This window comes from Arvicanthis niloticus, chromosome 3 (assembly GCF_011762505.2).
Source record: "Arvicanthis niloticus isolate mArvNil1 chromosome 3, mArvNil1.pat.X, whole genome shotgun sequence".
Taxonomy (NCBI): Eukaryota; Metazoa; Chordata; class Mammalia; order Rodentia; family Muridae; genus Arvicanthis; species Arvicanthis niloticus.
In genome coordinates, this window is record NC_047660.1 from 137,754,151 (window position 1) to 137,782,034 (window position 27,884).

General features: G+C 50.2%; 1 protein-coding gene and 1 pseudogene across 1 annotated transcript in view; one reads left to right on the top strand and one right to left on the bottom strand.

The window, feature by feature from the left end:
• The window catches only part of Rfx2 (regulatory factor X2), a 62,786-nt gene extending 41,391 nt beyond the window's left edge, over window positions 1-21,395 (bottom strand). The window contains exon 1 of the mRNA XM_034498598.2: window positions 21,184-21,395. The gene's annotated coding sequence lies outside the window, so the exon portion shown is untranslated. The remainder of the gene's footprint in view (window positions 1-21,183) is intronic.
• A 5,858-nt stretch (window positions 21,396-27,253) lies between these two features.
• LOC117705855 (small ribosomal subunit protein uS8 pseudogene) lies at window positions 27,254-27,658 on the top strand (annotated as a pseudogene).
• Window positions 27,659-27,884: the final 226 nt, after the last annotated feature.

Consider the following 27,884-nt stretch of genomic DNA (forward strand, 5'->3'; position numbering starts at 1 on the left):
GAGGCCGGCTGCCACCCTTCCCAGGCCTGGACCAGGGAGGGAGAAGGATGGGGCTTGGTTTACCCTTAGACAGAAAGTCACACACAAGTCTTCTCTAGGCAGAGAAACAGGGGTTAAGCTATTTGAGAAAAGTGCAAGATCAGAGGAGCTGCCTAATATCCCCGACTCCACAGAAGCAAGGAACCATGGGAGGAGCCATTCACACCAGCAACTCAGGGTGGCCCTGCCCCAGGGAACTCCACAAAGCCTGGGGACTGCTATTCTGCCTTCTGCCCTCCCAGAGAGAAGCAATGGCTAAGAGGAACTGGGTGACTTCAGAGGCCCTGCTAGGCTCAAGGGTGCAGCCTTTAAGGCCCATGTGAGAGACAGCCCTGCCTAGCATCTCTTGTGAAAGCCATGAGCTTGTCATTCAGGCAGGGATTAGGCTCTAGAGTTATCCCCCTTTCCTGTTACATTTACTTACTAGTGTAAGTGTGAGCATGCACCTGCTGTGCACATGGAGCTCAGAGAACTTGTGAAAGTCTGCTTCTCTTTCTACTATGTGCATCCTGGACATCCAACTTGGGTCTTTTAGGCATGGCAGCAAGTATCTTTACCCATGAGTTATCTCTCTAGCCCCTGAAACGGGTTCCATCAGACAAAGCACAAAACCTGAGCCTCCTGGGCCAACGCAGTATCATTCAAGCACATGCACCAATAAACACGGGTCAACTAAGTTGGCCTGTGGCTTCCAGTGCAGACAGGGCCCTGTGCAGTCAGGGGTTGGTTTGTTGTTGTTTTCTGAGACAGGGTTTCTCTGTGTAACCCTGGTTGTCCTGGAACTCACTTTGTAGACCAGGCCGGCCTCAACTTCACAGAGATCCCTTTGCCTCTGCCTTCCTGACTGCTGGGGTTAAAGGAGTGGACCACCACCGCCCCAGCTACTACCTGGGAGATAAATAAGCACATGGGAATGGTTGAGTCTGCACAAAGCTGGGGTGTCGCTGCTCAGCGACACTGGGCAGTCACTGGCTGCTGGGTTGGCTGTGGTGTCACTGCTGCTCTGGGGACATATCTGTACTCTACATTGGGTAGGAAGCTTTGGAGGCATTGTGGTGAGGCCCCCAAATATCCTGTCCAAAGGAAGAACAATGCAGGGGTCTTAGCTGTATAGGGCTTGGGGCAGCAAGACGGTGCAGAGGTAAAGGCATTTTCTGTCAAGCATGAGGGCCTAAGTTTTTCGAGGCCAGCCTGGTCTACAGAGTGAGTTCCAGGACAGCCAGGGCTACACAGAGAAACCCTGTCTCGAAAAACCACAAAAAAAAAAAAAAAAATGAGGGCCTAAGTTTGATCTGAAGGACTCACATGGTGGGAGAAAAGAACTAACTTCTGCAACCTGTCTTCTGACACACAAGAACCATGGCACACACACATGTGATCAGAACATATACAAGACCCTTTGTGTGCTGCACATCTTGTCTGTGTGTGGTGTGGGGCAGACAACTGAGGTAGGTGATCACCCTGTGGTGGGAGAGGGGAAGGGGGTTCCTGGTGGAGGGTCCACAAGTGCAAAGGTCCTGAAGCAGGATTATGACTATTGAGTGGAGCTTATTTGGCCAGAAGGTTGTCACAGGTCAACTCAAGGACTGTACCTTTTGCTGAGAGCAAAATGAAAGTGGCCAGAGGGACAAGGACAGGAGGACAAGACCTGAGTCTGACTTGAATATTAAGCAGGTCCCTGTGGCTGGTAGCCACACAGAAGGAATCAGAGGAGGACAGTGGGGATTAGGGAGCACTGATAATGACCAGTGCCCCAGAGCTGGACTACTCCCAGGTTCAGTAGTGGCACAGGTGTTACAGAGGCGACATGATTTGCTTTAAGGCCAGTTTCTTTTTTTTTTTCTTTTTTCGAGACAGGGTTTCTCTGTGTAGTCCTGGCTGTCCTGGAACTCACTCTGTAGACCAGGCTGGCCTTGAACTCAGAAATCCACCTGCCTCTGCCTCCCAAGTGCTGGGATTAAAGGTGTGTGCCACCACTGCCCAGCTTAAGGCCAGTTTCTTAGGAGGAAACTCATGCCTGGTAAACCTGGCCAAGGACCCATGGCTGGGCACCCCCAGGCGAGCCGAGCCCACTTCTATTCTCTTGCTAAATAGACATGGTGCCAGCACTCCTAGTGTAGTGTCCCTTCTCTTTCTGGATGTGAGCCCAGACATGAGTATAGCACCCAAGCCTCATCAGAGAAGACTCTTCCTGCAGTAGACAGTCGGTGGTCAGACAGAAGCACACAACTGGCCAAAGCAAGAGAAAAAGACACCAAGTGCTTAGCCACAGACAGGGTCTACATCACACCCTGCAGGGACCGTCACAGAAGAGAGGGCAGAGAGGCTGAGAGAGCCTGACCAGGCAGGATCCAGCACCAGCATTAGCTCTGTGCTGTCTAGGACAGGTTCAGGTCTGTCCTGTTCTGTTTTTGGTGACTCCATTCTTGGGTCTGTATTAAGTCAATTCCCAAAAGAGGAGCTCAGGATCATTTTGGGGACACGGAATAAAATGTTCTGAGCCTGCTGGAAAGGCAGAAAGAGAGACATGGAGATTCTTTTAAATATAATTGGGAAATGTTTGATTTGTTTGTTTTTGTGTTGAGATGGTGTCATATAGCACAGGCTGGCCTCAAACTCTCCATGATCTTGAACATCTGACTCTCTTGCCTTCAACTCCCAAATGCTGGGGTGACTGGTGAACGTACCATGCCATCATGTCTTCTTGCATTAACCATGTAAAAGCTCACATTTAAGATTTTACGTAGCTAGGCATGGTGGCATGTGTCTCTAATCCCAGCATTCAGGAGGCAAAGGGAGGGGGATCTCTGTGAGTTCAAGCCCAGCCTGGTCTACACAGTGAGTTCTGGGACAGCCAGGGCTATGAGGGAGACCCACGGTCAATAGCAAAAGTGTTGGGTTTTCTCAGGGCTGGGCACCTGCCTGGTGTGTGAGGTCCTGGGTGGATGCTCAGTACCACAGTGACACTACAGCTCACCTGAGACTGGCCAAGTGCTCACTTGGGGCTGAAGGCCTCCAACCTGGCTCTTGTCTTCCCATCCTCCTGCTACCTCCTAAAGGCTTGTATGGGTTTTTGTCTAGGTTGCCACAGACAGCAGGACAACTTCCCCCAGGAGCCCAGGCCAAGGAGCCAGTGCTTGGCTCTGATGCCAGTTTGTCCACTGTTTATGTTACGGTCAGTAGTGAAGTGGGCACGGGAAGACAGTGGGGCACCATTGGCAGACAAACAGCTTGGACTCCACAGTGGGACAGCATGGGACAGACCTGGTGCTGATGCTGTCTTGTCACACTTACTCTCCATCCCAATGCCTTGTTACCAGGAGCTGGAAGAAGGAACATCAGCACCCACTGCTAACGTCATCACCAAATGCTTTTGTGTGACCCATGACTGCCCAGCTGAGGAGGCAGGAAACACCAAGGTCACAGAAGATCAGATGACAAACATGCTGTGCAAAAAACAGATGGCAGAGGGGGGAGATGGAAGAAGAGATGGAGAAGGAGATGGAGGGGGAGGAAATGGAGGAGGAGATGAAGGAGGAGGAGATGGAGGAGAAGATGGGGAGGAGGTGGAGGAGGAGGTAGAAGAGGAGGAGATGGAGGAGGGAGATGGAGGAAGGGATGAAGGAGGGGGATGGAGGAGGGGATGGAGGAGGGGATGGAGGAAGGGATGAAGGAGGGGGATGGAGGAGGGGATGGAGGAGGGGATGGAGGAGGAGATGGAGGAGGGGATGGAGGAGGAGATGGAGGAGGAGATGGAGGAAGGGATGGAGGAGGAGAATGGAGGAGGGGATGGAGGAGGGGATGGAGGAGGAGATGGAGGAGGGAGATGGAGGAGGAGGGGATGGAGGAGGGGATGGAGAAGGAGGAGATGGAGGAGGGGATGGAGGAGGGAGATGGAGGAGGAGGGGATGGAGGAAGGGATGGAGGAGGGGGATGGAGGAGGGGATGGAGGAGGGGATGGAGGAGGAGATGGAGGAGGGAGATGGAGGAGGAGGGGATGGAGGAGGGGATGGAGGAGGAGGAGATGGAGGAGGGGATGGAGGAGGAGATGGAGGAGGGGATGGAGGAGGGGATGGAGGAGGAGATGGAGGAGGAGATGGAGGAGGAGGGGATGGAGGAGGGGATGGAGGAGGAGGATGGAGGAGGGGATGGAGGAGGGGATGGAGGAGGAGATGGAGGAGGAGATGGAGGAGGAGATGGAGGAAGGGATGGAGGAGGAGGATGGAGGAGGGGATGGAGGAGGGGATGGAGGAGGAGATGGAGGAGGGAGATGGAGGAGGAGGGGATGGAGGAGGGGATGGAGGAGGAGGAGATGGAGGAGGGGATGGAGGAGGGGATGGAGGAGGAGATGGAGGAGGAGATGGAGGAGGAGGGGATGGAGGAGGAGGATGGAGGAGGGGATGGAGGAGGGGATGGAGGAGGAGATGGAGGAGGGGGATGGAGGAGGAGATGGAGGAAGGGATGGAGGAGGAGGATGGAGGAGGGGATGGAGGAGGGGATGGAGGAGGAGATGGAGGAGGGAGATGGAGGAGGAGGGGATGGAGGAGGGGATGGAGGAGGAGATGGAGGAGGGAGATGGAGGAGGAGGGGATGGAGGAAGGGATGGAGGAGGGGGATGGAGGAGGGGATGGAGGAGGGGATGGAGGAGGGGATGGAGGAGGAGATGGAGGAGGGAGATGGAGGAGGAGGGGATGGAGGAGGGGATGGAGGAGGAGGATGGAGGAGGGGATGGAGGAGGGGATGGAGGAGGAGATGGAGGAGGAGATGGAGGAGGGGATGGAGGAGGAGGATGGAGGAGGGGATGGAGGAGGGGATGGAGGAGGAGATGGAGGAGGGAGATGGAGGAGGAGGGGATGGAGGAGGGGATGGAGGAGGGGATGGAGGGGATGGAGGAGGAGGATGGAGGAGGAGGGGATGGAGGAGGGGATGGAGGAGGGGATGGAGGAGGAGGAGATGGAGGAGGGAGATGGAGGAGGAGGGGATGGAGGAGGGGATGGAGGAGGGGGATGGAGGAGGGGATGGAGGAGGAGGGGATGGAGGAGGGGATGGAGGAGGGGGATGGAGGAGGGGATGGAGGAGGGGATGGAGGAGGGGATGGAGGAGGGGATGGAGGAGGAGGATGGAGGAGGGGATGGAGGAGGGGATGGAGGAGGGGATGGAGGAGGAGATGGAGGAGGGAGATGGAGGAGGAGGGGATGGAGGAGGGGATGGAGGAGGGGATGGAGGAGGAGGATGGAGGAGGGGATGGAGGAGGAGGATGGAGGAGGGGATGGAGGAGGGAGATGGAGGAGGAGGGGATGGAGGAGGGGATGGAGGAGGGGGATGGAGGAGGGGATGGAGGAGGGGATGGAGGAGGGGATGGAGGAGGAGATGGAGGAGGGAGATGGAGGAGGAGGGGATGGAGGAGGGGATGGAGGAGGGGATGGAGGAGGAGGATGGAGGAGGGGATGGAGGAGGGGATGGAGGAGGGGATGGAGGAGGAGGATGGAGGAGGGGATGGAGGAGGAGGATGGAGGAGGGGATGGAGGAGGGGATGGAGGAGGGGATGGAGGAGGAGGATGGAGGAGGGGATGGAGGAGGGGATGGAGGAGGAGATGGAGGAGGGAGATGGAGGAGGAGGGGATGGAGGAGGGGATGGAGGAGGAGGATGGAGGAGGGGATGGAGGAGGGGATGGAGGAGGAGATGGAGGAGGGAGATGGAGGAGGAGGGGATGGAGGAGGGGATGGAGGAGGGGATGGAGGAGGAGGATGGAGGAGGAGGGGATGGAGGAGGGGATGGAGGAGGAGGGGATGGAGGAGGGGATGGAGGAGGGGGATGGAGGAGGGGATGGAGGAGGGGGATGGAGGAGGGGATGGAGGAGGGGATGGAGGAGGGGATGGAGGAGGGATGGAGGAGGGGATGGAGGAGGGGATGGAGGAGGGGATGGAGGAGGAGGATGGAGGAGGGGATGGAGGAGGGGATGGAGGAGGGGATGGAGGAGGAGATGGAGGAGGGAGATGGAGGAGGAGGGGATGGAGGAGGGGATGGAGGAGGAGGATGGAGGAGGGGATGGAGGAGGGGATGGAGGAGGAGATGGAGGAGGGAGATGGAGGAGGAGGGGATGGAGGAGGGGATGGAGGAGGAGGATGGATGAGGGGATGGAGGAGGGATGGAGGAGGGGATGGAGGAGGGGATGGAGGAAGAGATGGAGTAGGGGATGGAGGAAGAGTTGGAGGAGGGGATGGAGGAGGGGATGGAGGAAGGGATGGAGGAGGGGATGGAGGAAGAGATGGAGGAGGGGATGGAGGAAGAGTTGGAGGAGGGGATGGAGGAAGAGTTGGAGGAGGGGATGGAGGAGGGGATGGAGGAAGGGATGGAGGAGGGGATGGAGGAAGGGATGGAGGAGGGGATGGAGGAGGGGATGGAGGAGGGGATGGAGGAAGAGTTGGAGGAGGGGATGGAGGAGGGGATGGAGGAAGGGATGGAGGAGGGGATGGAGGAAGAGATGGAGGAGGGGATGGAGGAGGGATAGAGGAGGAGATGGAGGAGGAGATGGAGGAAGGGATGGAGGAGGGGATGGAGGAAGAGATGGAGGAGGGGATGGAGGAAGAGATGGAGGAGGGGATGGAGGAGGGATAGAGGAGGAGATGGAGGAGGAGATGGAGGAAGGGATGGAGGAAGGGATGGAGGAAGGGATGGAGGAGGGGATGGAGGAGGGGATGGAGGAGGGAGATGGAGGAGGAGGGGATGGAGGAGGGGATGGAGGAGGAGGATGGAGGAAGAGATGGAGGAGTATGAACTCACAGGGATGGAGTTTCCTTGGAGATCATGAAATGTTCTGAAACTAGTGCTGATGGTCACATAACTTTGTGAATATACAATAGTGTAATAAGCTATATATTTCAAATGGGTGAATTCTGTGGTATATAAAATATAATTACACTTTGTATGCATGTGTGTGCTTTCATATCACAGCAGACATGTGATGTAGGAGGACAACTTGTGGGACCTCGTTCTCAACTTCCACCCCACAGGTCCTGAAATTAGGTAGTCAATCTTGGTGGCAAGTGCCCTTACACACTAAGACACTGCTGGTTGTGGTAAATCTGCTCTTAATGGTGGCTCATATCTTTAATCCCAGCACTCAGGAGGCAAAGGCAGAAAAATCTTTTTGAGTCTGAAGACAGTCTGGTCAACAGTGAGAGTTCCAGGAAAGCCAGGACTAATTAGTGAGTCCCTGTCTTAAAAAACAAATACATAAATAGTAAATGCAGAGCTTTGAGCATGCTAGGTGTGGGCTCCACCCATGGGCCACGCCCCCAGCCCCTCACTGAGGGGCTCCAACCCCTGACCATGCCCCTAGGACTCTTACTTTTTATCATAAAACAACATCTAACCAAATTGCCCAATCTGTCTTTAACTTTCAATCTTCCTGCCTCAAACTCCCATTGTCTAGCGTGGTAGGCCTGTGCCACTAGGCCCAGCTCAACAGGTTTTCAACACAGCAGCACTCCAGGGCCTGTTTGTAGCAGTCCAGCAGAATCGTGGCATCTGACAGGGCAGCTGACTGAGCGGTGCTTGTTGAATAAGGAGTAAATGGAAGCAATGTTGTTTATGGGTTTTAATGCAGGTAATTACACTCACTGTAAAATCACCACAGCATAAAACATCAACCGGCTTTTTAATTCACTGTTAATTGCCTGGTTGTATTTCAAATGTCTCTCGAAAATTAAATAATTTGACTGCACAGTAATTTTTATGTAAAGAGGTCTGAAGGAGGCAGACAGAAGTTTGGGGTGGCAGTGCATGCCTGCAGGAAGATCACAAAATAAAATCAGGACTAGCAAGATGGCTCAGAGGATAAAGGCTTGCTGCTGGGCCTGATGGTCTGAGTTTGATCCAGGAACCCACATAGTGAAAGAATGGATCCCCCAAATTGTCCTTTGACTTCTGCACATGTGCATGCGTAGTAAAAAATTTAAAGGTTAACTTTATGTTATATGGATTTTTATTTCCATTTATTATAAATAAAACAAGTGTTGAGGAATACCCAGTCAGAACAAAAGGTGCACCTGTGCAGGGTGGCTGTTTTCCTCAGAGAAGGGACATCGCTTGTAATCAAGAGACAATTAGGCGGGCACAAAAACTCAGAGTCAAAATCCTTGTGACCTTTGCAGCAATGAACTTGGGGACCAAACAAGTCAAGAGGCTTTGCAGGGACGGTCCTGCAGGAGGGAGGGGAGGTAGGGGGAGGTCTGTCCTAGAAAGGCTGGGCTTATGCTGCCAACACTTGCTTCTGCAAGGCCCATAAATAGACCAGCCTGAGGGTGATGAATGGGAACAGAGAGCGGGAGGCTGACATTGTACAATGCAGAGTCCGAAACAAGATGAGGCTGGGGTTTGGGAACCCAGACAAAGGCAGTCAAGAGAACGTGGGAGTGGCAGGGTGTCAAACTGGTAGTTTCTAGAAGATCTTACAAGTTCTGGAAGATTCTAAAAGTTTCTAGAACATTAATGGGGGAGGTGGAAGAAAAGCTATTTGAGATCAATGTCTCAGAATCATATTGTATTTTCAAAAATTTATCAATTGTATTTTAAAATAAGAGGAAAGTTGACACTAGGGCAAACAGACCCACTCGGGGTGAGGTCTTGCTTGGGTTTCTGTTTTGAATTGTTTAAAGAGAGAGAAGGCGAACTACAGCAGAAACCACAGAACTAGTGAGAGGTTCTGGAGTAGAGCCCTGCACTGGGGCAGCAGGACTCAGATGCCACTGGCAGCCCACACACAGTACAGGGTGGTCTATAGGCTGTGTGTAGACTGTACTGACAGGAGCAGAACATCTGCCTCAGTAGGAGAAACACAACCACCCCTTGTGGGGACTTGGAGGGATAGAAAACCCAGCTGCTCCTTGAGCCCTGGCATAGTCAAGGCAACAAGCGCAGACTTGTGGCTATGGAACCAGCCTGGCAGGGAGCATGGGTGCAGCTCCTGGCAAGGAATGTGGCCTCATCAGGCACAAGGGAACGTGAGTGGGTGGGGTAGACATGACTGACACAGGGAGATGGGCTCAGGGAGCTCAAGGACCTTCTCTGGTGCCCTCAGGATCCAAGGTAGCATCAAAGTGTGTGTGTGTATACGTTGCTAGGGAGGGCACAGGTTTTCACCAAAGAACCCGTTACCTGGCATTCTGGAACATTTACAAGATTGCAAATTGGTTGGGTAGGGAGGCAATGAACAGGGAAAGAATGAGAGGGCAGTGTGCACACTCAAGTGTGGTGGGCATGGAAGGGGCACCGGAGTCACAGCTTCTTAGGACAACAGTAAAGTCACCCTCCCCTGCAGTTCAAGGACAGTGGAAGACAGTCAGTCGCAGGCAAGAAGCCTCAGAACTAGCTGCCTCCTGACACTGCCTCCTAACCCAGAGAGAGCTGCTGGGTACCCTAGAACATAGCTGCATAGCAGAAACTTAGGCAGCAAAGAAAAAGAACAATCAGCAGCAGAGCCAGAAACAGATGGTGGGAGGGGGCTGCTGAGGGCTGCCAGAGGCAGCCTCTTTTCATGCAAAATAACAAAGGCAAGTATTAGTTCAGCCATGGACTCCTGTTATGACTCCAAGGACATAAGGACATTGGCTCAGAGAAAGACCCACACAGGATGTGGGGCTCGGTGATAGATGTCCAGAGTAGGGAAACCCAGAGACAGGAATTGGAATCATGGATGCTGGGAAAGTGGAGGGATGGATGAAAAGGGGCTGTTAAGGAGATGAGGTTTCATTGAGATTGATGGAATGTTCGGGAATTAAATAGAAGTAATGCTTACAAAACTTTGTGAATATATCAAAAGCCCTTCAACTGCACATAAAGAGTGGATTTAAATAAAATTCTTTGGGCTGGGGTGGGACCTTAGTGGGTAGAGTGCTTGCCCAGGGATCCATCTCCAGCACCACTTAACTGCGGTGGCTCGTGCCAGTTATCCTAGCACTCAGGAGGCAGAGGCAGGAGGGGTCAGGGGGTCAAGGTCAGCCTCAGTTACATATGGACTTTGCAGCCAGCCTGGAACACAAGAGCTCTTTCTAGGGAGGGGGAAGGGGAGGGGGAAGGGAGGGAGGGAGGGAGGGAGGGAGGGAGGGAGCTTCCCCTGGGATGTGGCTCAGAAGTTAAAGGAGTCCATGAATGCTGATCCAATAGCCAGGCAGTCACCATGGAGTACATGTATGCAGGGAGCACTGTACAAATCTGCCCAACTGCTGCTTGGTTTGCATCATCTACCAGCTACTGAGGGTTTTCACTTTTTTTTTTTTCAGGCGGTTGGAAGGCATCAAAAAATTTTGTGACAAGAGAATGCTCAGGGGTAAAGGTGCTTGCTGCTAAGCCTGAGTTCTAGCCCTGGGCAGTACATGACTGAGTGGTGGGAGAGACTCTACTCCACACAAACACCAAAAAGAAATTTAAAAATAAAGTATTATCTCAACAAGTAAACAGAGGAGAAAGATGTAATAAATAAAATTGCAACACTGGGGGTTTCCCTTCCAACTTCCTTTTCCTTGAAGTCAAAAGGAAATTTTCCCCGGTTTAGGGATGGATGAATGGTTAAACGTGAGGACAGACAGACGGCAGGATGGTTCTACCTGCTGAAGGTCTGCATTTGTCCCACACTGTTTTAACCACACTGAAATCTCTGGAAACTTCCAAACAAGACCAAGAGCACTTCCATGGGCCAAACAGAACTGAGGATTTACCTCCACTGTATACTCAGCCCTTCAAAAGGAGGCAGGATGCACTCCTATTCTAGGACCTCACATCTGGGGAACTTTCTGGAAGTTCAACTCACAGCTTTGACCACGCCACAGGGCTTGAAGACACCTAGCTGCCTGGGCATGTGCATGGCCCAGGTGCAGCAGCAGTGTCAGCATCAACAGGTGCCTGCCGCCACGTCTCACAGTACGGCCTCAATACCCTAGTCCTCAGGGTGGCGGACTCCCTGACTCCCCTTGTCCACTAGCCTCTGGTATGCATGTGCATTTGAGGTACTGTCCTCCTGACATGCTAAGCACGCCAGGAGAGACCAGAAGCGAGTAGGGCAAAGACTCTAGCTGCTCAGGTGTCCAGGGAGGAAAGCAGGTTAGGTGAGAAGGCTAGGCTGATTCCATGACAGGCTTCAAATTGGCAGTTAAAGAGACTAGGCCTAAATAAAAACCCAGCTTCAGGCAGCTAGTCAGAAACAGCCCACCTCCTGGCCTGAAACAAGAACAATGTGGTTAGCAGTTTCCAGCCAGCCCCCACACCCCAGTAATGGAATGTCCTTAGAGATAGAGTAAGAGAAAGCCCACCTAACCTGAGATTCCTCATCAACAGCTTCCAGCCACCAGGCCCGGTAATGGTTCTGGAATGCCTAGAGATAGCCAGACAAAGCCCACCTACCCTGGGATTCCCCTAAAGTGCAAGCTTACTTGCACTTTAGAGAGACAGGGGCCTCTCTATCTTGGTAATGGGGAGACTCCAAGCATGCAGGAGAATAAAATACTCTATGCGTTTACATACTATTTGAGTCCCAAGGAGTCATTCTTTGGTCAAGCATGGACCCTTCTAATAGAAGGGTTGCTTCCAGAAAAGTTGTCAACTGGTCAGAAGAAAACTTTTTCCCTGATCAAAAATTGCTGGGGTGCCATGTTTGGCCAATGCCACTCAGTTAAATTAGGGTAGGAGCATGTTTTAGGGTCGGAGCATGGTTTAGGGTCGGAGCATGACTTAGGGTTGGAGCATGGTTTAGGGTCGGAGCATGGTTTGGGGTAGGATCATGGTTTGACTCTCTCTGAGCTTCATAGCTCAAGGCAGCCTGCGAGAACCACACGGTTCGCATGAGATACACTCCTGTTGCTTAAGCTGGTGCTCGCCAGGGTTAATGCTAACAGGAGGCCTCTCTCCAGCACCTTCTGTCCTTAGCTTTCCACATGGAAAACAAACGGCAAAGTTAAGGATCTGGGGTGGCAGCTGACTGGGCCCACAAATCTGCCGAATGAACACTGGCTCCAGAAAACTGGACAGAAACAAGGGCCCAAAGTGGTTTTCTAAAAAGTAAAGAAAAAAGTTATATCAAATCAGGAGCACACCCAGTCCTTTACCTTCCGGTGAACGTGAAATCCCAGAGAGGCAAGATGGACCATCGGACACACCATGACGCAGGCACATATTTCTACAAAGTTTCAAGACCTTAGCCCACAGCCCACTTCTTGGACAGTGTGGGATGTTTAAACAGTTTGCAGGGAACAAGACATCAGGGTTATGAGTAGCCTGACTAACAAGGGTAACATGTGTTGGCCTGTGACTTCCACAGTGAGTCAGACCAAGGCTACAAGCTCTGCTGCCTTATCTTCTTAGAACACAGCCCCTTCCTCTCCTGAGAGTTTTTTGCGTTGACCATTCCTATCTTCTTGGTGTTCAGTCCTAGAAGTTACTTCCTCCCATGCCATCTCAGCCTCTTTCAGCTCCCTCCATCTCAGAGGCCTCGATTCAATGTGATCCAATGTCCAGGGGTGGAAGCAGCCACAGAGAACATGGATAAACGGATAGATGGGTGGGTGGCAGGATGAATAGATGGATGGATGGATGGATGGATGGATGGATGGATGGATGGATGGATGGACACAATGTAGTCCATCCACATATTGAAGTATTACAGGATGAAGAAAATTCTGGTACCTGATCCAGCTTTATCAGGGTTCTCTGGGGAACAGAAGCTGATGGGATGCACACACACACACACACACACACACACAAGAGGTTTATTAGAGTGGGTCACATGCTGCTGTGTGAGACTGGACACCTTAGCAGTCCCATCTCGTATTATAGCCATGAAGGTCTTAGAGAGCTGCCAGATCCCAAGTCCATGCTGGGACCCTGAAGATGTGGTTCTAACACCATCAGCAGAATGGCTCAGGATACAACAGCTTGCCAGTGAGCTATGGGGAGCAGACAGAACACACAAATGTCCTTTATATGGGCTGTGAGCACACGTGTGCCCTGGATTTAGGGTGGGTCTTCAAACCTCAGATGATGCAACTGAAAAGAATCCCTCACAGATGCATTCAGTTGCTTGGGTCTTAGTCAATTCTAGCTGCAGTCGAGTGGACAACCAAGATCAGCCATCACATCAGCAAAGAGGGGCTGTGAGGACACAATGCTCATTTAAAATGAGCCACACACAGAAAGCCACATCCCAAGGAAGCCTACCCACAGGAGGTCCTAGTACCATCAGATCCACAGAGACAGGTGAGGCACTAATGGCTGGATGTTGGTATCAAGTGACTGCAGAACTGTCATCTGGGAAGAAGGGGGTCTCTGCAGACAGCTGCATGGCCACACAGATGTTTTCATTGGCTGGTGTGCTGCCATGACAGAGGCCAGCTATGAGCTGGGTAGATTTCCTCCTCAGCTTCCTCCTCTGCTCCTCTCACTCTCGCCTTCCTCTCAGTACCCACCCTTCCTGGAACCTAAGTCACATCAACACACACACCTGAAGGACCTCTAGCTTGAACACCCCGGATCTTAGGGATGTCACACCCAGCTCCCTACTTTACTGCTGTCCCCTCAGTGTCTCAAGAACACAGCTGGCTGTATGACCTTTGCTGACTCCCAATGTACCCCCTCCATATCCCTGAGGTCACTGAATTGCCAGGCTTTGCCTGACTTTGAAGCCAGGAAGGTCACCGGCCTCAGGGTCTGAGACGCTGTGGTGAGTACCCAGGCCCTGGTGAGCCCTTGAAGATTGACATGTTTGTCCTAATTGCCTCTCCTAATGAAGCTGTAGCCTCCACTGTAGCCACCAGAACGTCTGATCCCAGAGGCCTCCAGTCCAGCAGACAGGAGACCAGGAGGGCTGACCACATATAGTTCAAGCCTAATGGTAACATTCTTCTTTGTCACAGATGGTCATCTCTGCCACTGCTTCAAAACATGGAAAGTTTGGGAGCCCAGGACTCAGTGGACAGAGTGACTGCCCAGGACTCAGTGGACAGAGTGACTGCCTATCATGCAAGGAGTCCTAGGTTCCTTCCCCTGTGCTGTCTAAATGAGGTGTGGTGGCATATGTCTGCCATACCAGCACACAGTAAGTGACAACAGAATGATCAGGAGGAGTGTAAAGTCATCTTTGGCTACATGGCAAGTCTAAGGCCAACCCAGTGTACAATGGCACCCCTCCACCAATGTAAAAATAACCAATAGGATTTGACCCAAGAGTCATGGTTAACAACCATGACTTGGTCCAAGGCCTTCCAAAGTCTACCCTTATCTCCTGTGGGCCCTTGCAGTTGGCCATCAGTAGCTTCTGGAAGATTCCTGAAAACATGGCCATCCCCCTTCTCCCCGTCAGCCTCTGTAACCAGTCTAAGTTTGCTGAAGCCCCGATGACCTTCCCACTACTCCTGGATGGTGGGTACAATGTCTTCTGTACCCTCAGGGGAACATTGTCTGCTCCTCCTGGCTGGTCCTGCCTGTCAGTCAGTGGAGGATAGTGACTGGCATCTGATGAGCCAACAGCATGGGCGGCCCTTCCTGGACACCTCTCCTCACACCTGACAACTCTTCTCACGACTCCAACCCCATCTCTCCTCCCTCCAGTCACCAGGTAGCAGTCAGGCCTGCCCGTCCTCTGCCCTGAGTATGCCAGTAGATTCCACACAGTACTCCACCCCAGAGCCTCTGCACTTCCTATCCCTGTGATTCTGAGCTTCATTACCTAATGATGTCAGGCCACAGCATGTCCCTGTCTTGAGAGTGGGGTCTCACGTAGCCCCGGCTGTCCTTCAACTCATTATGTAACTAAAGATGACCTTGAACCACTGACCCTTCAGCCTCTGCCCCCATGGGCTGGATGACAGGCACGATCCACATGCCTGGTTTCTGTTTTTCCTGGTGCTGGACACGACAGAACCCAGGGCTTTGCGAACACAGACAAACACTCGACCCACTGAGCCCCAGCCCAGCAACGTTCCACCTATTCTTAACTTTTGTTAACTTGTGTGTATGGGTTTTGGTTTCGCTGCTTATACCGACGTCTTATGTGGATGCTGTGCTCCGGAGGTCAGAGGACCCTCGACCTGCAGACAGAGCTCAGTAGGGGCTAAGAACCAAACCCAGGTCTTCACAAGACTGGCGAGTGTTCTAACCCCAGCTATCTCTCAGCTCCACTCCATTTTTTTTTTTTTTTTTACAAAGATCTACTTATTTCATGTGTGTGAGTACACTGTCGCTGTCTTCAGACACAACACAAGAGGTCATTGGATCCTATCACGGATGGTTGTGAGCCACCACGTGGCTGCTGGGAATTGAGCTCAGGACCTCTGGAAGAGTGGTCAGAGATGGCTCAGTGGTTAGGAGCATTCTACTTATTTTTAATGCGTGTATGATGTTTCCTGAGTTAATCAGTGAGTCCTTGTGACACACATCCCAAGAGCAGGAATCTCTGGGTTTACTGGGAGCAGGGGCCAGTCAGCCATTTTGGCAGGAAATCACAAGATTCACTAGGGCCAAAGAAGCAGCCAGTGTTGCCAGGGTGTGGGAAAGAGTGGCAGAGCCTGCCACGCCCACACCTCATGTGACAGGAATGTGACTGTGAGAAAGAGCTGAGGTGCACAGGGCTGAGGGCCTGCTCCTGGGGCTGAGTTCAGGTCCTGGCACGAAGGCCAGACCAGCCCACCTCCCGGTGGCTCCCTTCCAGATATCACAGGGTTGGCACCTGCAACCGTCAGTGATCTCAGACGGCAAAACAGCCCTGCTCAGTGGGCTAGCCACCCAGTAAACTCCTGGTCACAATAATGCCTAGAGCAAAGGGATGCTCCATCAGTGGTTAGGTTTAAAATCTGGTGGCTTTTTTTTTTTTTTTTTTTTTTTTTTAAGCTGGGGTCATTGCTCAGTAGCAGGCACCTGACTAGCATGTGTGAGGTCCCCATCAGTCCCAGCACTGCAGCATAACATACCCTATGCACACTCAGTACATAGGGTACTGGACAGAGACAGGAGGGAAACACTGTTATGGCCCACTGTGGGCAAAGGGCATCTGGAGAGATGTGGTGTCATGAATACGGCTAATGACCCCTACGTCAGCTGGAGGGTCTCACAATCAGAGTGCCTGGTTGATGCTCACTAATGGAAGAATATGAGACGAGGCCGGGCGGTGGTGGTGCACGCCTTTAATCTCAGTACTTGGGAGGCAGAGGCAGGCTGATTTCTGAGTTCGAGGCTAGCCTGGTCTACAGAGTGAGTTCCAGGACAGCCAGGGCTATACAGAGAAACCCTGTCTCAAAAAAGAAAAAGAAAAGAAAAAAGAAAAAGAAAGAAAGAAAGGAGAGAGAGAGAGAGAGAGAGAAAGAAATGGACTTGAGGGACAGTGGAGAGTCAGACCTGGCCACCTCAGGTTTCAGGTATCAGGAACAATCTATTCAGAGCAGCCATCAGCACCTGAAAGGATCTTGGGTGGTGAAGCCCAGTACAAAGGCCTGGCAGCTGGGCAGGGCCATCACCTGCACCTACTGCACTTTTCCATCTGAGAGCATCCTTGTCAGAACAGACAGGAGCATTTCCTTAAATGACTTCTCCTTTAGAAGCAATGCCTACCTGACCACCTATCAGAATAGCAGCAGTTGGGGAGGAGAATCATGGTTCAAGTTCAGAAATATGTGAGACCTAGCCTTAAGCAACAAACAAAATGTCATTTAATGATTGAAGAACACGAGTCACGCAGATGGTCCAGTTCATCTCCACCTTCCAACCCACATGTCACCCACCCATCCACCCATTCATCCACTCATCCATCCATCCATCCTCAATTCATGCATCCATCCACCCATCCATCCACCCACCCATCCATCCACCCACCCATCCATCCATCTTCAATTCATGCATCCACCCACCCATCCATCCATCCTCCCATCCATCCATCCACCCACCCACCCATCCATCCACCCACCCACCCATCCACCCATCCACCCATCCATCCACCCATCCACCCATCCATCCATCCACCCACCCACCCATCCATCCACCTACCCACCCATCCACTCATCCATCCACCCATCTACCCACCCATCCACCCATCCACCCGTCCACCCATCCACCCACCCACCCACCCATCCATCCATCCATCCACCTACCCACCCATCCACCCACCCACCCACCCATCCATCCATCCACCCGTCCACCCATCCATCCACCCATCCACCCACCCACCCACCCATCCACCCATCCATCCATCCATCCACCCACCCACCCATCCATCCACCTGTCCACCCACCCATCCATCCATCCATCTACCCACCCATCCATCCACCCATCTATCATCCATCCACCCACCCACCCATCCACCCATCTATCCATCCATCCATCCATCCACCCACCCACCCACCCACCCATCCATCCATCCACCTGTCTACCCATCCATCCATCCATCTACTCACCCACCCATCCATCCACCCACCCACCCACCCATCCATCCACCTGTCCATCCATCCATCCATCCATCCATCCATCCATCTACCCACCCACCTATCCATCCACCCATCCACCCATCCATCCACCCATCTATCATCCATCCACCCACCCACCCACCCATCCACCCATCTATCCATCCATCCATCCATCCATCTGTCCATCCCTACACCCACCCACTAATGCTAGACAAAGGTGGGCTGAGCCATCCCACACATCCTGAAATTCCAGTAAAGGATCCAGTAAAGGCTTAGGCAGCACACAAACCCACGGTCCTTCCAACAACGCTGCTGTCTCAGAAGCCCCAGGTACTAGAGCGCCGTGCCCCCACCTCCACCTGGTCACTGCTCTCCATTTCTCTGCAGGATTCAGAACCCAGGTAGGAACTATGGTTGGGGTCACCTCAGCCCCAAAGCTCCAAAGACAGGAAAGGAAGTTGCATGCCCACGCCTCCAGTTTGCTGAGGATTGTGTCCTCCACACAGCTCAAGCTCATTTTCAACAAGCATCCATAGTTACAAGCACACAGGGGACGGGCTACATTATTTAAAGTCAGTTTCAGTCAGTTTAAAAGAAACAGGTTGCACTTAGGAGGCAGAGGCAGGTGGATCTCTGAGTTTGAGGCCAGCCTGGTCTATAGACCTGTCCTTGGGCCAGGACAACCAGGGCTATATAGTAACGCCCTATATAAAAAAAAAAAAAAAAAAAAAAAAAAAACCCAAAAAACAGAAAACAATATAATAAAGAAACAGGGCTGGGATATATGCAAAGCCAAGCACCTCAATAAATAAATAGGAAAACAAAGAAAAAAAAAGCAAAACATGTGATTCCTTCTAGCTAAGGACTTAACAAACCAAGCAACCTTTAGTTTATACATGAACTTATTAGTTTTATATGAACATACTTACATATACTAATGTATATAAAATATACATGAGTATTCATATCATCAATGGGAAGGCTGAGGGGCTCAGTAGGAGAAGAGAGCTTGCTGCCAAGCCTGGTAACTTGTGTTTCATCTTCAAGACACATCTGAAGCAAAGGGCCAAGTCCTGCACCTCGTCCTCTGACCTCCAAACCATAGTCCATGTAGATGTTCACACACACACACACACATGTAATAAAGATTTTTAAAATACCACTACTAATACAGTCTAAAGTGCCAGGGATACTTCTTGCAGTTGAAAGAATCTCAGGTCTCAGCCTAAACTTAAAAACTAACTCCTCCAGAGACACGTTCAGGGAGAAGCACATTCCAGACTTACACACACATTCCAGGAGAAGGGCCCAAGATAAGAGAATTAAAAGGTTATCAGGAAGCTGGGCCCTTAGCACAATAAACCTGGGTAAACAGGAGCTAAGGTAAGATAGACTTAGCTAACACTTATTGTCATAAGATAATGTTGCCAAGAAACTGGGCATGGGAGCACAGCCTTTGTGGTTAACATTGTCTAAGAGGTGATTCTAAGACTACCCTCATAAACCCTGTGAAAACTGTATAAAACCTGCTCTTAGCTTTAGTTCGGGGTTCCTCTAGCCTGCATGTGTGTGTGTGGTGGTGGTGGGGGAACCCCAGTGTGCTAGATCAATAAACCTCTTGCTTTTGCATCGAACCCCCTGTCTGTGAGTGTTTCTGTAGGACTGCGTCTTCCTGGTTTAGATCTCAGGGTCCAACACAGCAAGAGGCTGTATTTTAGTGGGCCAGTGTGGTGACAAGTCCTTTACAGTCCTGTAGTGGCCTTGGGTCTTGGTATCTACAGCGACTCACCAGACAGGCAGTAGGCCTGATGGTAACAGCCTCAGATTTCTTTCTCTGAGGTCTGAGTTCTCCTTCTCCAGTGGGAGTGGGTGAGTGGCCACACCCGGGTGGATTTTCCAGTCCATTCAGTCCCTGAACCCAAGTTACAGTGAGGAAGGGCAGGGACTCACTTAGAACTCAGTCCCATCAAACAAGCGCCCTTCACAGGCTGAGGCAAAGATGTTAAAAATTCAAACAAAAATATTTTAAGAGAAGTTTTATGTCATTATTATTTTATTAATATTATCACTGCTCTAGAATTGTCTTTGCTTCACTTTAAATTAAAAGTTCTTTTTTTTCACTGCCAGGGAGATGGCTCAGCAGGTAAGAGCTCTTACCACCAAGCCTACTGAGCTCCCAGGACTCACGTGCTGTTATTCGTCCTCTCACCTCGGTGTGCACATGCAGTGTGGTCACACACAATAAATTCACGTAAAAATTTAAATAGAAAAGTGAATCTTGACAATAAGTAAATAATCATCTGATTCCCGAGGACCCAAAGGCACCTGACACCACTTCTGAGGAAGGAACCATTGTCCTCTGTGCTGTGGCCCCAAGTGAACTCTGTTCCCTTCAAGGAAAAATAAGGCAAAAAGTAGACGCTGGCCAGGGGTCTGGATGAGTAGCGGTCATGGGGGCAAAAGAGGTGAGTGGTGGGGTATGATCAGAACACATGATAGACACAGGGAAAGGTCACACTTATGTACAAGTAATACATGGTAATAAAGTTAAAATCATTTAACACTCAATCATTGTAGGGTTTTTCCTGGAGGACCAGAGTACCAGGAGTGTTCCCCAGGCGCGCTAAAGTAGGGGTGAAGTCTCAGGAGAGACAGCAGTACCCGCCCCAACCCCCTGCCGCCACCCTAGGGGCCTGTCTGGACGCTGACTCCCTAGGGGCTGAAGACAGGGATGAGGAAGACAATCCGGTGTTTGGGGCGTGCTGCCTGCGCACACGGGAGGAATGCCACGCACTCTCCTGGCCTCCTGGGTCTTCCTACAAACGGTTCACACAATATTTTCCTTCTGTAAAGTTTTCTAGATTGCGGATCTCGGCGAAGAGGAAGCTGTGGGTGCGCATGAGCTCCCCGGCGCGGCGTGAAAAAGGACCCCCAAACGCAGCTGTGTAGGGTTCCAGGGGAGAGGGATTCGAGGATCTGGGGCGCCGAGGGAATTTGGGGTGGGCAAGAAAACGCGAAGGGAGGAGTTCCTTCCAGAACAAACGCAATGACTATTTTGGTCAAAGCACAAGAAAGGGGTACCGGAGCCCCCAGATCCACTGTGCCTGAGAAAAGAAGGAAACCTGAGGGCAGAACTATGAGCCAAGCAGAAGGGTACCCTCGGAGTCAAGTTCATGGATACCCGCCAGACCCCGATTTCACAAGTGTAAAAGGGAGGCAGTGTTCCTGGATTTTCAGACTTGGGGAGAATGGCTGGCTCTGTGGGAGCCCCCACCTCAGGTTTTGGAGGGATGGCAGTGAGAAGCGGGCTTGGGGAAACCCCAAGCGCTGGCTTTTGGGGTTTGGGGCAATCCCGAATTCAGGTTTTGGAGGTAATGAAAGATAGGACTAGTTTGGGGGCGCCTCCGTGCTCCAGGTATTGCAGGGTAAAAGAAAGAGACAAGGGGGTCTTCTGGAGTCCCCACCCCTCAAAGTCAGATTTAGTGCGTCCAAGGGAGAAGAGATCGCTTCACTTAACAAACTTTTGAGTGTGTGAGAGGGGTTCCACCCAGCCTAGGGTTCCCCAAATCAGACGGGCCGATCAGAAGGTTGGCGTCTGCAAAGTTGGGGCGCCCGGTCCCGCCGCGCCCGCCCCCGCGGCCCCCCCAGCGGGGTCCCCCCCCCCGCTGGCCACCGCCCCCTGCCCCGGCCCGCACCGCTCACCAGGAGTTCGGCAGGGAGTTCGGGTAGCGGCTCCCGCGGCGTCGGCCGCTGCGTGTCGCTCCGCGTTGGTAAGTAACAGTCTCCACGGCTACAGTCTCTATGGCGGCGGCGGTGGCGGCGCCGGCCGCTCCTCCTCCGGCTCCCGCCGCCCTCCCGCCCGCCCGCAGCTCCCGCCGGCAGCAGGCGCCCGCCCGCTTCGGCCTCGCGCAGCCCTCGCGGGGCGGGGCGTTGCGCCCGGCAACGGTTACCAGGCTGCACGCCCCGCCCCCCCAACGGCCCGCCCATGCCCGCCTCCAACGGACTCGGGGAGGGCGGGCGATTTTCCCATTGGGTTTCATGGTGCCCGTCAGGGGTGAAGGGGCAGGCCCTTGAGTAGAATTCTAGCCAATCGCTGCGAAGGAGGGCGGGGCCTGGCGGGAGGCGCGCGGCTCCCAGGAAGGGTTAGTTCTAAGGAGGTGCGCGAGGGCCGGCTGGTGGCGCAGGTCCGAGCAGCGCGTGTTTTGCGGAGTTAGGGTGATTCCACTAGACTGGAGGTGCTCACTGTCTAAGGGGAGCAGCAGACTCCGGTCTTGCGCCTGCTCTTTCATGGTCCACAAACTGAAAACTTTTTTTTTTTTTTTTTTTTTTTTTGTTAAAGGTTGTTGTTTGGTCGTGTGCATGCAATGCGCATGGAGGCCCGAAGAGAGCGCTGAATCGCGCGGGAGCCAGAGTGACAAGCGGCTGTGAGCCGCCTAATTGAGCCGGGACCGATCTCGCGTCCTCTGCAGTACACACTATACAGCGGAAGCTGGTCTCCAACACCTGATTCTCCTGGCCCCACCTCCTTAGTGTTGGTATGATGGGTGTGTGTTCTTCAGTCCTGTCTAAGCTCACAACTCCCCACCCCCAGTCTCGCTTTTCTGTCTCTCTGTGTCTCTCTCTGTCTCTCTCTCTCTCTCAAGTCTAAATGCGGGATCTTCATAAAGCTTATATTTGGTGGGATGACACTGACAATAAACAGAATGAAAAGTTATGTAAAAGGAAGAGTTCAAACTCAGGGACACAAGTGAGAAGCAGCTCTCAGACCTAGCATTCACTGAACATCCAATTGCACCAGTGAACATGGGTAACTTGGGCTTATGCGCCCAAACCGATCAAAGCTTTGCCTTTTCTTTGAGTCAGGGTCTGGCTAAGTAGCCCAAGTCCAGGCTAATCGTCTTTTTGTCTTACATTCTCGACTACTGGGGTGAGAAGCAGGTGCCACCAAGCATTTTTGCACAGTGTAACTCATGAAATCCTGCAGTTAGGCCCTGAGAAAGGCAGTAGGTGCTGTCCCTAGGACTGCAGTTGCCAAAATAAATATATCTGAGCAACCAGAAACCTAGTGCCACAACACCCCTTTGATGGCTGCCTTCACTACAAAGCTAGCGCACCTTGCTGAGAGACCCAGTCCCACAGACTCAACTGTAACTATCTTGGAGGCGACGGCTGTGCACCAGTGAGCATCAGTCTGTGTTTGGATCAAACTGTGGCCCTTCAGCACTCATTCTGTTTTGGAGACTGAGAAGTGTGTCCCCAGGGCTCATGGGTTGGAAGCTTGGTCCTTGGCAAGGAGACTCTGGGAGGTGGTACAGAAGCCGTTCTAGACCTGGAACACTTGTCTCATCCCAGCTGCATCTCAGAGTCCTAAGCCTCTCACTAGCTGATGATACAGTTGGCACATTTCTTACACAGATTTTTAGTACGTTTACATTTATTTCTTTTGGATGTGATATGTGCATGTTATGATATACATGTGATCAGATGACAACTTGTGTCATTTTCTGCCTTTCACCTTGTGTGTCCCGAGGATCACCTCAGATCATTCAGCTTGGCAGAAAGCACTGTTTCGCTCTGAGCTCTCTCACCAGCCCCATACACACGTATTTTATGTTACAGTAACAATGGCAGGAGCCAGGGTTTTTGTTTTTTCCAGGTTTTTTTTTTTTTCATGTCAACTCTCCAGGATTCTCCTGTGAATTCACTTGGGTTCTCAGAAACCACTTTGAAGACAGGCACTTTGACCCTGCCATGGCCTTGGTGGGGACAGAATGACATGATTCCTGCCCTTGGGACAGGGCCAGTGGGCATGGGCCTACAGGAGTGTTGTGGACACAGGGCTCATTTGAATAACAATGTACACATTTTATGCTCCTCCTTCAAGAAACATCCTCCCTGTTAGTGTTAATGACTCCATGACAAAGACACTACAAGTCCAGGAGGTGAAGGTGTAGCTAATGTCTCAGCAAAAAGTTGAACCCTGGGACCTTCAGGACAGCCCTTAAGGCTGTGGGAAAGAACTCTAAAAACATGAGTTCAAAAGTATATAATTTCATATATATATACATATATGAAATTATGTATATATATGAAATTATATATATTATATAATATGTTATATATTATATATTATATATTATTATATTATTATTATATTATATATTATTATATTATATATTATTATATATTAATATATATTATTATATATATTATATATATAATATATTATTATATATTATATATAATATATTATGTATATTATATATAATATATAATATATTATTATACATATATGAAATTATATATATATATTATATATAATATATATTATATATATGAAATTATATACTTTTGAACTCATGTTTTTAGAGTATATGTATATATACATATATATGTATATATGTGTATATATGTATATATATATATATATTTCTCACAAAATATAAGGATGTAATATGAACTGGGGGGGTGGCCTTCAAGAAGCTAAAGGAACAGGGACAGCTATGCTGTGAGCCAACTTGTCAGAAAGATACTAAGCAAAGAGACAAAGAAGTTTAGGGAGTGGCGACTAATGGAGATCCCACCCAGCTAACTTGTTTTGTTTATGCTTACAAAGGCAGATAGATTTCTGAGTTCAGGGTCAGCCTGGAACAGAACAAAATTAGGCCCAGGTGTGGCAGCAAAGGTAATTTCAGTGTGGGCTCCCACCCAGCTAGCTTATCATTTGCACTAACAGAGGTAGGCAGATCTGCAAGACATGAACTATTCAGAGAAAAATTTTAGAGTAGCAAAAGAGAACTGTCTTGAGCAGAACATGAGAGAGAGCTGTCAGGAGATCTCCAGAGAAAGCAGATCAGAGAGAACAAAATGTAAAACAATATCATGGATGATTATAACCGTGGAAACCAAGCCTAAGAGTGTGTGTGTGAGTGTGATAAAGTTGAAGTGAGATAAACGCCTGTTGAAGTACTGTGTGAACACCTTGTGATTGGCTAAGAGGTAACCATGGAAACAGAGCCTAGGTGCATCTGTGCGTGTACGTGTGCGTGTGTGCGTGTAAGTGTAATAAGGTAATGAAGTAATATGTGAACACACCGCAGACTGAGCTCCTGCCGGACCTGAAAGCAGAAGGACATTTCGGGAACCTTACCTGACTCCTGACGTGCTGCCATCGAGTCAGGTGCTACGACATAGAGCCAGACTGGAGGATAAGTGAAGTGTGTGTGTGTGTGTGTGTGTGTGTGTGAATGTGATCCCATTTCACTATTTGTTTATTACTACTTATGAATAAACAAGCTATTATAACCTTTCCTCCGAGTCTCAGGCTTCCTTGTTGCCTCTGTCCTCAATCTCGATTTTCGACAACTGGAAAGCAGGCTGGAAAGCTGTCTGGAACAGAGCATAGGCTGCCAACTTGGACCAACAATTTGACTTCAAGTAGTTTGTTTTTGCCGCTTCCAGATACTCCTTCCTCAGAGGCCCTGTCCAAGCTGAGGCTGGTCCTTGGCAGAATGCACCCACATTCTACGACCATTGTGAAGACTCAGCCCCACTCCACAGAAGTTGGCACCCAAATGTTGGGGGATGGGAGGTGAGGAAGTCTATCTCTTAAACATGCTTAAAGTCTTTGGTTGGAAGTTAAGACAGGGTTTCTCTGTGTAGCCCTGGCTGCCCTAGAACTCACTTTGTAGACCAGTGACTCAGACTCAGAAATCCACCTGCCTCTGCCTCCCAAGTGCTGGGATTAAAGGGATGTGACACCAATACCCAGCTTTATATTATAGTCTTATTATAAATGCTGGCTGGAGAGATGGCTTAGCAGTCAAGACCACTGACTCCTCTTCCAGAGGGCACAGGTTTGATTCCCAGAACCCACATGGCAGCTCATGTGTATGAGTTACATATAGGACTATATGTAACGATAGTTGCACAGGATCTGATGTCCTGTTCTGCGTTCTGTGGGCACCAGGCATGCATTTGGTGCACAGACATAAATGAAAACACACACATGTCCAGGAAAAAAACAAAACTTTTTCAAAAATTAAACTTGTTTTTTTTTTTTTAAGATTTATGTTTATTTTATGTGCATTGGTGTTTTGCCTGCATGTATGTCTCTGAAAGTGCCAGATTTTCTGGAACTGGAGCTACAGACAGGTGTGAGCTGCCATGTAGGTGGTAGGAAATAAACCTGGGTGCCCTGGAAGAGCAGCCAATGGTCTTAGCCACTGAGCCATCTCTCCAGACCCTCAAGATTTAAATTTAAGAAATCTTGTGTGTGTGTGTGTGTATCTAATATTTTATAGAGAATTGTCCAAGAAACTGTTAACTTACATTCCTCAAGAGAATAATGGTTAAATATTTGCACACAATGGATTTGCACAAGAATTTTTCTAGTCTATATAGAAAAATATATCTCTACAAGATCCAGGTTGGAACTAAAGGAAGAGCAGAGAAAATAAGAACATACAACTCTCCACAGAACAAGGTCACACACAGATCACAGAATAAACAAATCACTACATGACCTTGAGGGCTTCATGCAAGGAGACTCTTCTGGATGACCTGATACAGTCACTGAAGGACTATTCAGATTATGAATCTCGAGTAGAAATGATTTCCAGAAAAGACTAAGCTTCTTTGTAAAGAAATCTTTTAAGGGGTGCCATGGTTTGTATATGCTGGGCCCAGGGAGTGGTGTGGGGAGCCGAAAGAAGGCAGCTATCATCCTTGCAGCCATCTTGAGCCTTATACCCTGACAAGAGATTTGATTACATTAGCTTACATCAGCTGAGCACACTCTGATAACATCTTGTTTTAGATACCCAGGATCTTCCCTTGGGTGTGTGAGACTTAAAGCTGTGATTTAGAGCTGAGGCTTAAGGGCGTGACTTAGAGATCAGATTTAGAGACAAGGCCTAAGGGGATGACTTAAAGTGTGACTTAGAGGCGTGGCTTAGAAGTGAGACATATAAAAGGCGAGAGGCAGACAGAAGAAAACAACAGATTATTAGGCACTCGGAAGTACAACTTGGAACTAGGAATTAGGTTAGAGAGCACAACTTGGAGTACAACTTGGAGTAGGAATTAGGCATTGAGGAAGAAGATACTTAGACTAGAGAACTTGGAAGAAGGATTATTAGGTGTTAGGCACTTGGCACTTGGAAGAACTTGGAATTAGACATTAGGCACTTAGCACTTGGAAGAAGTAACATGGAACTTGGAGGCACTAGGGACTAGGAACTAGGAACTAGGGACTAGGAACTTAAGACTAGGGACTTGGAGAGAAGAGGAGAAACTGAAGAATAAACAGGATTGAATCACACTCTGTCTGGTCTCCATTCCTTGAGTCCATCCTCACTCTTTCTCTTGCTGAACCCTGACCTGCAGACTGGAGTAGCTTGGGGCAGTGCAGGCTAACAAGTTAGTCCCCAAGGCTTTTGGCAGTGCGGGTTCAACATTGACAGAATGGTCTGGGACATTTTGGCCCCCAAACGTGGGGGTAGTGCAGTTCTCAACATTTCTGGCCCCCAAATGTGGGGCAGCTCGGGCTGCAACATTTTTGGTGCCCAACGTGGGGCAGCAAGAACAAGAGACCCAGTGAGGGACATTACTAGAAGAAGAATCTGCTGAAAATTCAGAAGTGAAAAGAAGGTGATCCCTGCGGGAATCTGCACATCGAGAAAGGTAAGTCATGTTAATGAAAATGGGGCAAGAAATAAGTCAGCCTGAACTCAACTCTCTGTTTTTATTTTGATGTTTGCTGCCATCTTCCCTCGTTGTCACCACGGTGCGAATGAATGTTCTGGCGGATGCTCTCAAGGGCATCAATAATGCCGAAAAGCGGGGCAAATGCCAGGTCCACATCAGGCCGTGTTCTAAAGTCATCGTTTGGTTCTTAACTGTGATGATGAAGCATGGTTACATTGGTGAATTTGAGATCATTGATGATCACAGAGCTTGGAAGATAGTTGTGAACCTCATAGGCAGGTTGAACAAGTGTGGAGTTATCAGCCCTAGATTTGATTTTCAACTCAAAGACCTAGAAAAATGGCAGAACAATCTGCTCCCATTATGCCAGTTTGGTTTCATTGTGTTGACAACCTCTGCTGGCATCATGGACCATGAAGAGGCAAGACGAAAACATACTGGAGGGAAAATCCTGGGATTCTTTTTTTAAAATGTAAAGCATAAATAAAAAGCCTTCATGAAAAAAAAGTCCCCCTTTTTAAATTTTTGTTTTCAAAAGGGAAGGCTGGGAAAACTTATGGAAACCATGCCTGTCTTAGGTTGGAACAAAGGACCTCAGCCTCCCTTTCCCATCTTTGGATACTCAACAGCCATTGGTTGAGCTCCTGTCTTAGGATGGTGAGGCCTCCCTTTTTAGGGGCAAGGGTCTTGAAGTA